The sequence below is a fragment of the Grampus griseus genome (assembly GCF_964374135.1).
Source record: "Grampus griseus genome assembly, chromosome: 10".
NCBI classification, from domain to species: domain Eukaryota; kingdom Metazoa; phylum Chordata; class Mammalia; order Artiodactyla; family Delphinidae; genus Grampus; species Grampus griseus.
Window position 1 is genome coordinate 63255517 of NC_139004.1, and position 12908 is coordinate 63268424.

Here is a 12908-nt window from a genome sequence, read left to right on the forward strand (position 1 = left end):
CTTGAGGACATTAGGCTAAGTGGAATAAGCCAGTCATGAAGGAACAAATACTGTATGATTCCCACCAGGCCTACATGGAATGGGGAAGGACCAGTTTCTCAAATAAAAAGTGAAGAGTGTACTGAGTAGAAAATAATTAGTCCCCATAGATCCAAGGGGACCATGACCAAATGGCAAACACCCACAGGACCTCAACAGACCTCCTGTTGGAACCCAGTCACGCTTCCATCCTTAACTGTTCTGAGCAGTGTCTGCCCAGAGCTAAACTCAAAGAAGTTTCTTTCTGGCTATTCCTCTCCAGATCTGTGGTCCCCACACAGCCACGCTTGTACCACAAAATCCTGTCCTGACTCGGGTTCAGAAGAGAGAATGGCACAGATCCAGCGGACATTTCCCCAGGGTGGGGTGGGGTGGGGTGGGGCCAAGGAAGAATCCATTTCCTTCCAAGCATCTGAACTAATACCATGGAGATCTGAGAGCTCCAGGGGCCACCACTGCCCTCAGACTGGAAAGCCTAACTGCTAGGAAATGAGAGGGAAGTAGACACCTGGTGAAAAACATAGGGGTGACAAAAGCACCCTCCATGGTTCTTGGCAGTCTTCCACTCCCAATTCTGGTCCTTCTCAGGGTCTGGCCGCTTTCCCAACTTGGGCTCCCCGAGGTACTGCTGCATCTGAATAATAAATTCCCTTACTGGGGCTTCCTTCGGGGCCCAGTGGTTGGGAATCTGCCTGCCAATGCAGGGGACAGGGGTTCTAGCCCTGGTCCGGGAAGATCCCACATGCCACGGAGCAACGAAGCCCGTGCGCCACAACTACTGACCCTGCGCTCTAGAGACCACAAGCCACAACTACTGAAGCCCGTGCACCTAGAGCCCGTGCTCCGCAACAAGAGAAGCCACAGCAATGAGAAGCCTGGGCACTGCAACAAAGAGTAGCCCCGCTCGCCCCAACTAGAGAAAGCCAGCGTGTAGCAATGAAGACCCAACGCAGCCAAAAATAAATAAATAAATAAGGGAATGTAGTTATTTATTTTTAAAATTTTTAAATAATTTATTTAAAAGTTTATTTACTTAAATTTTTTAAATAAATTTATTTAAAAAATTTTAAATACATTTATTTTAAAAATTTTTAAATAGATTTATTTATTTATTTTTGACTGCTTTGGGTCTTCATTGCTACACGCGAGCTTTCTCTAGTTGCAGAGAGCGGAGGCTACTCTGCTGCGGTGCACGGGCTTCTCCTTGTGGTGGCTTCTCTTGTTGCTGAGCATGGGCTCTAGGCACATGGGCTTTAGTAGTTGTGGCGTGCAGGCTCAGTAGTTGTGCTGCATGGGCTTAATTGCTCCGTTGCATGTGGGATCTTCCCGGAGCAGGGCTCAAACCCGTGTCCCCTGCACTGGCAGGCGGATTCCCAACCACTGCACCACCAGGGATAAATTCCCTCTTTTAAGCTGCCTGCACATTTCTCTTATTCACAAAGAAGGTTACAAATAATATGGATTAAAAGGAGATTTCAGAGTCTGCATCAGGGAATGGGGCTGTTCTTTAGAGACAGGGCCTCCCACATCACCTGTAAAGTCTGCTGGGACCTGAGGCCCCAGATGTGAGCAATGCTCTAGAATGCCAAGTTACACCTCTAGGGGAAAGCATCAGTCTGAGAAATTAGGTACTGGGTTACTTACTGGGAGGAGAGCACCCAGAATCCACTCAACTCAAGGACTAAATTCTGCAAAAAAAAACCCGCTCCCAGTTCTATCTCAAGGGCAGCCTCATAACCTGGGGTCTCCAGAGCAGTCCCGATTTCAAATGTGCTGCCAATATCTGATCCCGTGTCACCATTTTTGGTGAAGAAATGTGGTCATCATAAATATACTCCAACAGGAGTCCAAGAATTTTTCAAAGACATCTCTCTTAGATTCTCTTTGCTCAGCAAGTTAAGTACTATGCACTCACTGGATAAAGGATTTAGTGATCAGGAAGCTACTGGATGGGGGAGCACATATTCCACAGGGAGCAGGGAGCTGGTGCTGTTTGTTTTGAAGCCAGAAAGCCCCTACTGTGTTGGGCTAACTTTCCATATAACATATTAACTATACAGAAAGAGAATTCTACTGTGCATAATTCTGGCTAGGTAACCTTAGTCAAGTTATTTAAGATGTGAGCTTCAGTTTCCTCATCTTTATAATACAGTTAATAATTACCTTCCTCATAAGTAAAATACAGTGCCTGACACATAGTAAGTTATGGTAGGCAAACAGATGGTGCAAATGGTGGTGCAAAACAACTGAATAGATTGCTAAGCTTCTAAGAATGATAATTTCTAGAATTACAAATGGGCTTCAAGTGAGTGCACTTAAAGACTGTTCTTACATTTAAAATTTCAAAATCAAAGCATTCCTTCTTCTAAGATTTTTCCAGAAGGCTTCTCCACACCCACCCCCATCTTCCACCACCCCCCAATCTCATTATTTCCATAAATGTTGCCCCATTCATCCTGTTACTCAGATTAAAACGTAGTCACCCCATCTCCTCTCCTTCTCTTAAACCTTCCATCTAAGCCACTCACAAATCCTGCCAGTTCTACCTTCAAAATTCACAAGGTTTAGAATCAGACCACTACACCCTAGTTCAAGGGTCACAGTAATTTTAACACAATTAAAATTTATTATCTTTATACTGCTTAATTTATAAGCGAAGGTCAGAGTCTCCCACCCTCCCCAAGGTCACCTCCTCCAGGCAGTTGCTGCCCCCTTTCCATGAACGATGGCTCACGCAGGGTGGGTACAAGGGAGCTGGGTTGATGGGTTGTAGGTCACTCAGAAAGCTTGGTGGAAGTGGTACTTTTTAAATGGAGTGTGAAACACAGAAGGAATTCTATTCCCAGGTCACTGCTCAGATATTCTGGAGCGCTACCTCCTCAGGACACTTTTTAGATACTGTAAAAGTGGTTACCTTAGGACCCTCTGTTCTGATGTCTATCTGGTCTTCTAAATGGGGGATAGAGACTTGGCAGAAATCTTCGCTGATTCCATGCTGGTCTCCACCCAGCAGAAAGAATGACGAATTCATGGTCAAGGAGGTGATGAGTGGGAAGAAGAGGTTTTGGACTTGGAGGTCCCATTTCCATAGGGAGAGGTATTATGGGTGTGCTGGCAGGTGACACAGTCTGTGAATGTCTCATCTCTGAGTATTAAAAAGGGATGTCTCTCCTTGGAAATACCCAAGTGTTGCTGACTGGGTGGGGCTCTATCCTATTCCCAGGCTGAATATGCCCTGAAGAAATTTTTATTGATTGGTGTGTTTTAGTTTAGTGTTTTTGTAAAGCACATCAATGTACGCAGAATGAAATTCCTCTTTTAGGATTGATCATAAAATCAGCTTGTCATGTCCGCCTATATGGATGTAACTCATCATTTTCAAAGCTCCAATGGAATTCTCTTCTAGGAAAAACATGTGTTTTTGGAACCTTGTTTAGTCCTTGAAAATAACAGATGTATGACATAGGATTCGTTTGTTCAAGGTCAAAAAAGAGCCTTAGGGGATGAATCAGGCCTTGAAACTCAGCTCTCAATCCATTCTTCCCCAGTGGCTTGGTGTCCTCTCAGAGATCTGAATAGTCCTAGTTGTTGTTCCTTGGAAATGAGCAGACCCTGCTTGCTCTTCTCTGATCTATGGAAAGGTCACCAGGATAATGCATCCACTAGGCTGGAGACCAGCTTTGGGAGAACTTGAGAAAGGCAACGGGAGAAGACCATGAAAGGAAGGTTCCAGCTACACAGTATGGCTATGGGGAAAGGGTAAGATAAGTTAGGGCCAGAAAGACCCAGGACCCACCTCAGGGGGCTCAGAGGCTGAATATGAAGGCAGAAACCTTGGCATCTGGTACAGCCCTAGGATCTGGAACAACACTCATAATATGTTATGAGACACGAAACTTATCTGTTGGATGAATTGAACGGAGGGTTTGCACAAGCACACTGCTCTATGAGAAACTCCTCAACAATACCCCATTCACAGCAGGGCAGAGGAGACTGAACAGTTGTCACCCCAGGCTTATTTCCTCCCCCTTTTAGCAGAGAACTAGCTCAGCTTGTCTGAATTAGTCCACATAAAACAGGCTGATGTCAGTGGCTAAGCTTCAGAGGCTTCTTTTTACAAGGGCACTTCCTGACCAGGAAGATTTCATAATTTCATAATTGTCCAAGTGTTTCCATTCGGCCTATAAAATGAAGGGCATTATAAGGGTGTGGTGCTTCTGGAACCTTCTCACATGTGCCCAGTCCATCTGTGCCAGGCCTGAGCCCACCTCTAGGTGTGCTCTGTGGCTTCTCTGCTGGTAATTTCTCCCTAATAAACATAATTGTATACGTATGCCCTGAGTCACTTTACTGATGGGTGGTCCCTGCCCCTTGTTCATGACAGTGGCCCCATTCAGATCCTCCCAGCCCCAGAAGGCTATCTTGGAGGACAGCTCCAGAGTCTACGGAAGACTTAGGACAAGAAGAGGGAGGGATACAAAGAAGGCAGAGAACGAACCGAGGGAAGTAAAACCCACAAACGAGAGAGATAGAATAGTTTTTTGGAAAGAATCATGCAAAGGGTTTAGAAGAATTTATTCCTGATCTGATACATCTGACTGACAGGCCAGCCAAATGCATTTCGTTTGATTCACACAGCAGTTAATTAAGCCAACTGTGAACGGGACCTCAAGCTGCAGGATGAAACTCTCCTACAGTATTGACTCAACCATGTACCCCAGGGTCCAGGATCCCACCAGCTGAACAAATCCCACCAACCATGACGGATTTGTACTCTAGAAAGCCAGGTGGCTTTCCCCTTAAGTCTCCATATTGACCTTTCCTCTTGGCCCGAGGCATTAATCCAGATGGGCAGGGTGTATTAGTGACTGCAGATCCCACTTTCTCCTGTAAGGAGGAAGCCTAGGCAGATTCTGTCATCCATAACAACCCTGGCCTGTGAGCTGAGGCTGCCCTGAATGCCTTCCAGAGCCGAGGTGGTGTCGTTGGTCACTTCAGCTGAAATCAGGGACAAATTTTCACACCACCTTTTCTAATTGGACGATTCCCATTGCGGGGAAAATGCCCTCAGGGTGCACATACATAGTGAGTCTGAGAAAACACCGGTAGCCTCATTTTGAAGAGCTCTTGGCAGTTGTCTGAGGGCTACAGGAGCCACTGGTGGTGTTTCTTTAAGCACTCAAAGGTCTCTTATGACACCCCCAAGATACAAGTCACCTACAGGCCTGATAGGATGGAGACAGGTGCCTGTATCCAATAGAACCATGAAAGATTAAGTCTTTCCCTTCTCTGAGTTTCCCCAGCATACTTGGAGAGGTGTGTATAGCCTTTGATCCCTGTTGGGGAAAGGGAGACCTCTGCCCCGCCCCTAAGAATCTTTCTCCTTAAAGGAGCTTCAGTGAGGACAGAGGGGGATGGAGGGATCAATATCATGTCTCACTGAAATGCAAATCAGAACTACTATGAGGTATCACCTCACACCAGTCAGAATGGCCATCATCAGAAAATCTACAAATAATAAATGCTGGAGAGGGTGTGGAGAAAAGGGAACCCTCTTACGCTGTTGGTGGGAATGTAAATGGATACAGCCACTATAAAGAACAGTATGGAGGGTCCTTAAAAAACTAAAAATAGAATTAGCATATAACCCAGCAATCCCACTACTGGGCATATACCCAAAGAAAACCATAATTCAAAAAGACACATGCACCCCAATGTTCATTGCAGCACTATTTACAATAGCCAGGTCATGGAAGCAACCTAAATGCCCATCGACAGACGAATGGATAAAGAAGTTGTGGTACATATATACAGCAGAATATTACTCAGCCATAAAAAGGAACGAAATTGGGTCATTTGTAGAGACGTGGATGGACCTAGAGACTGTCATACAGAGTGAAGTAAGTCAGAAAGAGAAAAACAAATATCGTATATTAAAGCATATTTGTGGAATCTAGAAAAATGGTACAGATGAACCAGTTTGCAAGGTAGAGAACAAACGTATGGACACCAAGGGGGGAAAAGGGGGATGGGATGAATTGGGAGATTGGGATTAACTTATATACACTAATATGCCTAAAACAGATAAATAATGAGAACCTGCTATATAGCACAGGGAATTCTACTTTGCTGTACAGTAGAAACTAACACAACATTGTAAAACAACTATACTCCACTTAAAAAAAAAAAAGCATGTCTCATTGATTTACTCCTGGTTTGCTGGTTTCCTGTGGTGGCAATCTTGGTGCTTTATTAACATTATTTTTGTAGACTTTTTAATTCTATCCTGTTTTCTGATGGATTCTTGGATGAAAGACTCAAGTAACATACACTGATTATCAAGTGCATAATTTATAAGCAGAAATTTAGGTGTATAACATGTAAGAGACACAAAGGACTTGAAGCAGTGTAGGTAGACAGATGTAAGTTAATAAAAGTGAGCCTGTCTTATTATGTCAGTTTATGACAGATAACATTAAAACCTGGAATAACTGTGTGCCTACTTTTAAAGGAATTTTGTGTTATTTTAACTCAGTGCTTAAATTTGGGGCTCTGGAATGAATTAACAATTTTCCGCTGAAATTAAACTTAATTATGCTTTTAACTTAGGAGAATTTGCCCCCAATGATGTTTATGGTTTTTTTCCTCTTCTGATCTTTATGTTATAAGCATTTTCAAATTTAAAGTATAATGAATATGCGTAATTATGTGATCAAAATTTTAACTGCTAACATTTTGCCATGTTTGCTTCACTTATTACTGTTCCGCAAATGTTTTTGAAAGTGAATTACAGATATATTGACATTTCATTCCTTAGGTTTCTCTGAAAACTTCTCTGAAAATATGACATTTTCCCATATAACTAGTAAAAAATTATCACACTTAACAAAACCAACAGTCATTCCTTAAACTTATCTAATCCTCAGTAAAAACATGTTTCTCAAGAATAAATTACTCACCTAAGGTGGGGAAACATTGTGATCCGGGACATAACCTGAAGATATAATATTTATATCTCTAAGAATCTATAATAGTTTCCCTGTGAAAAGAAACAAAATAGCTCCCTTACACATAGGAAATGATAAGTGACAGAAGTTTTCATTTTTTCCAAAAACCTTTAGACAGCATCAATGGAAAATTGTAAATTTCATTGCTATTGTCTGAATGTGCATCAGGATGGACAATATGTCCAAAATTCCCAAAGGGGACTCCTTTTCTTGGGAATTAGTAGGAGTCCCTGAACTGGAGACACTGCACATCTTTTCTCTTCTTGTCAGATACACACCAGTGTGTGAGGTGTCCAGATCATCAGTACTCAAACCCAAATCAAAACCACTGTCTCCCAAAGAAAGTGACTTCCCTACCTTATCAAGACCCACTGAGGATGGCTCTGGCCTGCACTGCTCTGTGCTTCTCTGTTCTCACAGCTGTGGTCCTTGGGGTCTCTGGGAAGCACAGACACTCCCATCATCAAGGCCAACATCCAACCCACAGCTACCTCCTGCTCACCTCCCGCTTCCTGGGTTCCCTCTGTTTCTTACTCTCCATTGGCCTTCCCAACACAGGCATTTGCATACCTCAGCAAACAACATTTGCATTTGTGTTTACTGTGGCTATTTCTACTGTTTTGGGTAAAATCATTTCTGTGGTTTTGGCTTTCAAAACAAAGGGAAAAGGATGAGGCAGTGGTTGATATCAGGAGCACCTGACTCTGTCCTTCCCATCTGTGCCTTGATCCAAGTCACTATCTAGAACCAGATTGGGACTCTCTCCTCCTTTCATTGAAATAAACACACACTCTGACCCTACCCACATCACTGGTTGTATTAAGGGCTCTGTCACTGCCTTCTACTGTGTCCTGGGATATATGGGATCCTTGACCCTGGGGAGCACTGCTGTGGCTTTCTGGGCCAGGAATCTACCTGACACCTTCAATGAAGCCAAGTTCAAGCATGCTGGTGTTCTGCAGTGTCTGGGTCACATCCTTCCCTGTCTATCACAGCACCATGGTGGCCATGGAGATCTTTTCCATCTCGGCCTCCAGTGCAGGACTACTAGGCTGAATCTTTGCCCCCAAGTGCTATATTAGTCTTCTGCTGAGTCCTGATAAGACCATCTTGCAAGGGATAAGGAGTAAAACAGGTCCTAGAGCCAATAAGCATTCCAAAGATTTAACTCATGGCTCTCAAATAGACGAGTAACAGACACATGAAGATGAATCACCATTTTTATAACGACAGTGAATCAAAGCCAAATTTATAATTTCTCTTTCTCAATTAACAAAGATTTTTTTCTATGTTCTCTAGTATACCAGGGGCACAGCCATGCTCAGTCAGCAGTTCCTGAAACTTCAAGGTCATCTTGGATATTCTGCTCACCAACATTAAATCTATTATCTATTTATAAGAACTTCATTTTACCCTCCACTTCTTTTTTTTTTTTTTTTTTTCCGGTACGCGGGCCTCTCACTGTTGTGGCCTTTCCCGCTGCGGAGCACAGGCTCCGGACGCGCAGGCTCAGCGGCCATGGCTCACGGGCTCAGCCGCTCCGCGGCATGTGGTATCTTCCCGGATCGGGGAACGAACCCGTGTCCCCCGCATCGGCAGGCGGACTCCCAACCACTGCGCCACCAGAGAAGCCCCACCCTCCACTTCTTGAATGAATTTTCTAGCCTATGCACTGATAGTTGGTACAGTCTGCCAGGTGGTCTACTATTTTAATTTGGTCCCCAAAACCATTAGGCAGCATCAACAGGAGTTCATGTTCATCCTTAACTAAAATGGTCTTTCACATACTAATTTGGGGACTTATTCTGCTATCTCTTCTTCTAATATATTTAGTTTTATTTTTACCTTTTAACTATTCAGTTTATCCGGTGCTTGTTTTTGTGGTCTGTGGAGGAAGCTACACCATCCCTTTTCATGAGAGAGAACTGGAGGGCATGTGGTTTGTTACCTGCCCTGAGTGAGTTGGGTCTACATGACCAGAAGGGTCTAAAGTGAAAGGCTGAAGAGGGTTTGGGGCCTAAAGCCCCAACTCTGGGGAGGCCCTACATGATGACAGGGTACTTTATAAGTTGAAGATGTCACAAGCAAGGAGGGAACAGAATCTTAGCTTCCTGGGAGCCTGGGAATCCTGTGGGGTCTGTGCCATCCAGGGGCCAGTTATAGGACACACAAGATTAGAGACACACAGAGGCTCATCAGAGGGAAGAATTTCCTGCATGTCAGAGCCACCCAGCATGAGAGATAGAGGTGGGAGAGATGGGATCTGCCCTGAGCTCACACTGCCCACCATCTGGAGTGACAGGAACATGCAGGACGTGAGGGAGTTGGAGGGAGTCTCTGAATTAGCCCAGGGCAGGGAGGATGAAACCTCACCAGTTATATTAACAAAGAGAATTTAATATAAAAGCATTAACCAGTTATGTGTTTTTTATTGCTGCGAGAGCAAATTGTCACAAATTTGGTCACTTCAAACAACACAAATGCATTCTCTTTCAGTTCTGTAGGTTAGAAATCCAACACGGCTCTCACTGGGCTGTGTTCCTTTCTGGAAGCTCTAGGAGAGAATCCATTTCTTTGCCTTTTCCAGTTTCTAGAGTCTCTCACATTCCCGTGCTCCAACACTGCCATCTCCCGGGCCATTCCTCGGTGGTCACATCTCCCTCTGATTCTCTTCTGCCTCCCTCCTCAACTTCTAAGAACCCACATAATTAGATTGAACCCACCCAGATAACCCAGGATCAGCTCCCCATTGCAAGGTCCTCTGCCATGTAAGGTGACCTATTCTCAGCTTCCAGGGATTAGGCTGTGGACATCTTCGGAGAACAATTATTCTGCCTACCACACCCAGCAACTGAAGAACTAAAAAGGCAAAAAAAAGAATGCTCGAACAGTTATATAAAGCAGCTTCCTCTCCCTAGGGCTGGAGGAAGAAATGGGGGAGGCTAAAGATATGAAAATATAGAAACTTGGAAGACGGGCCCTACAGGGAAGGAACCCAGAACTCTTGAGAAGGGGGTGCCTCCCTTGGGCAGCAAGAAAAGAACTGCTGTCCCGCACAAGGTGGAGGAACCTATGTTTCTGAGGCAGAAGCTATCACTGTGTGCTGGATTTGTAACTCCAGTCAGAAGGTTGTCTTAACAGGGAAATAAGGCACACTCCATGGGGCTGTGGCCCTATATGCTCCTGATGAGATCTCTGGCCACTCCTCTCCAGGCAAGGATAGTGCTTTAGGCTGTCCTTTTCAGGTTACAAAGGTGCCCTTTCAGCCAACACTGGCCCTACCACGTGCTTGAAACTAACCTGTGTTGTTTCATTTGGTGGACATTCCACACACCCAGGTAGCTGACCCTGCTGAATAATGCCTTGCGGAAATAGAGGTTTTAGGATGAGAACTACTTCTCCTTACTGTGAGGGACGGTGCCATTGGGGAAAGGCCACAGTCAGGACAATGACATTGGGACTGGTGCCCAACAGGTGCCCTCCAGGCTCCCCGGCCCAGCCACGTGGTAGCAGTAAAGAAGTTTAGAAGACAAGGGTGGACGGGGAAGGAGATCACCACACACAAACTAAAAAGCTGTGGACGCAGAAGTGCTTGAAGAAAGCAACCAGCAGGCTGTACAGACTGCCTCCCGCTCAGGCCAATTGTCCTAAAGAGCCTTTCCAATGACAGTGTGGGGGACTGAGATACGCAACCTGGAGCCTGGGGCAGAAGGAAGTTGACACGCAGCAAAGGCAACCCCTGGTGTTTTGAGTGGCAGTTGCCTGACAGTCACGGCTCAGCATACCCCATGTGAGGGCCAATTCACTTGGCTTCTAACTGGGCATAGGTGGACGATGAGAGACCAGCTCCCCTTGTGTTGCTCCTCCCTGGCACATGTGTTATGGGATAAAGTGGGCCCTGCCCAGCAAGCACCTGTTATTAAATGAAACTGGTACATCCAAGAAAGAAGTAAACCAGCCATCAATGGACTCTCTCACCTGCATGAATGGGTGAACCTCAGACGTGGGGTCTTCAGTACACCAAGGTACCAGAGGATGCCTGGGCCCGACGCACAGTCAGCCCAGTTATATTAAACGGTCCACTGTGGCTGGGCAGCCACAGGAAAAAGCCAAAGCATGTAGAAAGGAAAAAACTCTGCCCGTGGACAGAGATGCAGACAGGTGCTTGTCCTGGAAGACACCCACTGAACACATCTTGTTACATTTTCACCAACTTGCAGCCAGTAGCCAATGGACATCAGTGTAGCACCTGACAACTGAACAACCGGGATCGAATCCCAGCCCCTTAGGGACAAACACTGTGGCAGCAGACTGCACAGGACCCATGCACTCTGTCCATGACCCATGGAAAAGGATGCTTTGGCAACGAACATCATTGGAACCGACATGCTGACCAATTCTGCATCACACAGGTAAAGACCACAGCCACCTGGATACATCCTCACAAAGGGCATGGCAATGCCAGCACCTGAGGCCAAGGAAGCCTGGCTAATGTGCCTGACTGGCAGCTCCACCGGCAAGTGACAAAGGGAACTCTGGGGTGCACGGTCCAGTGCACTAGACCTGGCCAGTCCTGGCAAATAGACTCTAGAAACCCTTTACCCTTGTCCCAGGGGCACCACTGGGTGTTGACTACAGTGAGACCCTTTCTGGGTACAACACAACAATTCCCACTCGCAGAGCAAACGCAGGCCATACCATCTGAGAACTCCTAAATGTGCTGCTACATTTTTGAACTCCCTGAACACGTCCAGTCAGACGGTGATGCCACCCTCATGGTCACGCGTGCCAACAGCAGACAACTATCTGGCACTCATGGGACCTTTCACGTAACGAGCCTTCTCCCGCTTCCCTTTTCCCCTCCTGTGCCCCCCTTCAGCTCTGCTCTGCCCCCACAGGTCCCGTAGCCTGGTTTCCTGAAGGCAGTAGTGATGGTCTGGGACGAGGTTGCCAAAACATTCTGAGATGACAAGCCTGGGGCTTCCCTTACCTCATGCCTATGCTTGCTGGATCAGGCAATTGTGGACATCGCTGATAATGAGCATGAGTGTGAGGTGACAGCTCCTAAGGTGGTCCTGCCAGCATGGCCACCACGTTCAGGGATGCCACACAGCAATCTCCTAGGGATGAATCCAGCCGGAGTAGGAAATGGCGAGGACTTCTCAAAGCGTCAAGTCCCTGTGCTGCAGGGACAGGTCATACATATACTGACCGTGCGGCCGAGAAAGGACAGCTGCTCCGCTGGTGGGGAAGGGGCACCTCGGACTCCTGAAGGTCAGAGACGTTGGGGAGGGGGGCATTAGCGACTTGGCTCTCACCTGCAGGACACCTGGCCCAGCCTGTCATCTCAGAATGCTTTGGCAACCTCATCCCAGACCATCACCACTGCCTTCGATCCAAGTCCTGGACACCCGCTCTCGGGACACTCTGAACTGAGGACTATTGACTGGGGAGGCAGGATGGCCTCCACCAAAATGACAAAATAAGATTAATTTTCTAGATGCTGATATCATCTCCCTTAGTGTCATCTTATTACTGCTGGTGCCCTGTGGTCTCCCTCTACTGTCAGAACAAGAACAAAACCAAACTTCTCTTGTGTGCTTCCTACAGACCATAGCTAGTGCTCTACACTGAACTGATTGCTGGATCTGTCACCCCCCACCTGGTCCTGCTGACGGGACCACCTCCCCCTCTCCCGGTCTCTTGCCAGCCCTCCTTGGATCTGAGGGGGCAGGCCTCATCCAGGGGCACATGCAGAGGTGGCTTTGGGAGAGACTTGCCCATCTCGAAGCACCTCCTGTGCATGTGGGGAGAGGGGAGGTGGCCCCGACTCCTGGGCTCCAGCTCACCCCCCAGGTGGAG

At 46.3% G+C, this 12908-nt stretch overlaps 1 pseudogene across 1 annotated transcript; it reads left to right on the top strand.

Moving 5' to 3' along the window:
• Positions 1–5272: 5272 nt before the first annotated feature.
• On the top strand, positions 5273–8240 carry LOC309828265 (vomeronasal type-2 receptor 116-like; annotated as a pseudogene). Its single transcript has 3 exons — positions 5273–5282; positions 7317–7648; positions 7871–8240. The product of its transcript is annotated as a vomeronasal type-2 receptor 116-like (transcript).
• Positions 8241–12908: the final 4668 nt, after the last annotated feature.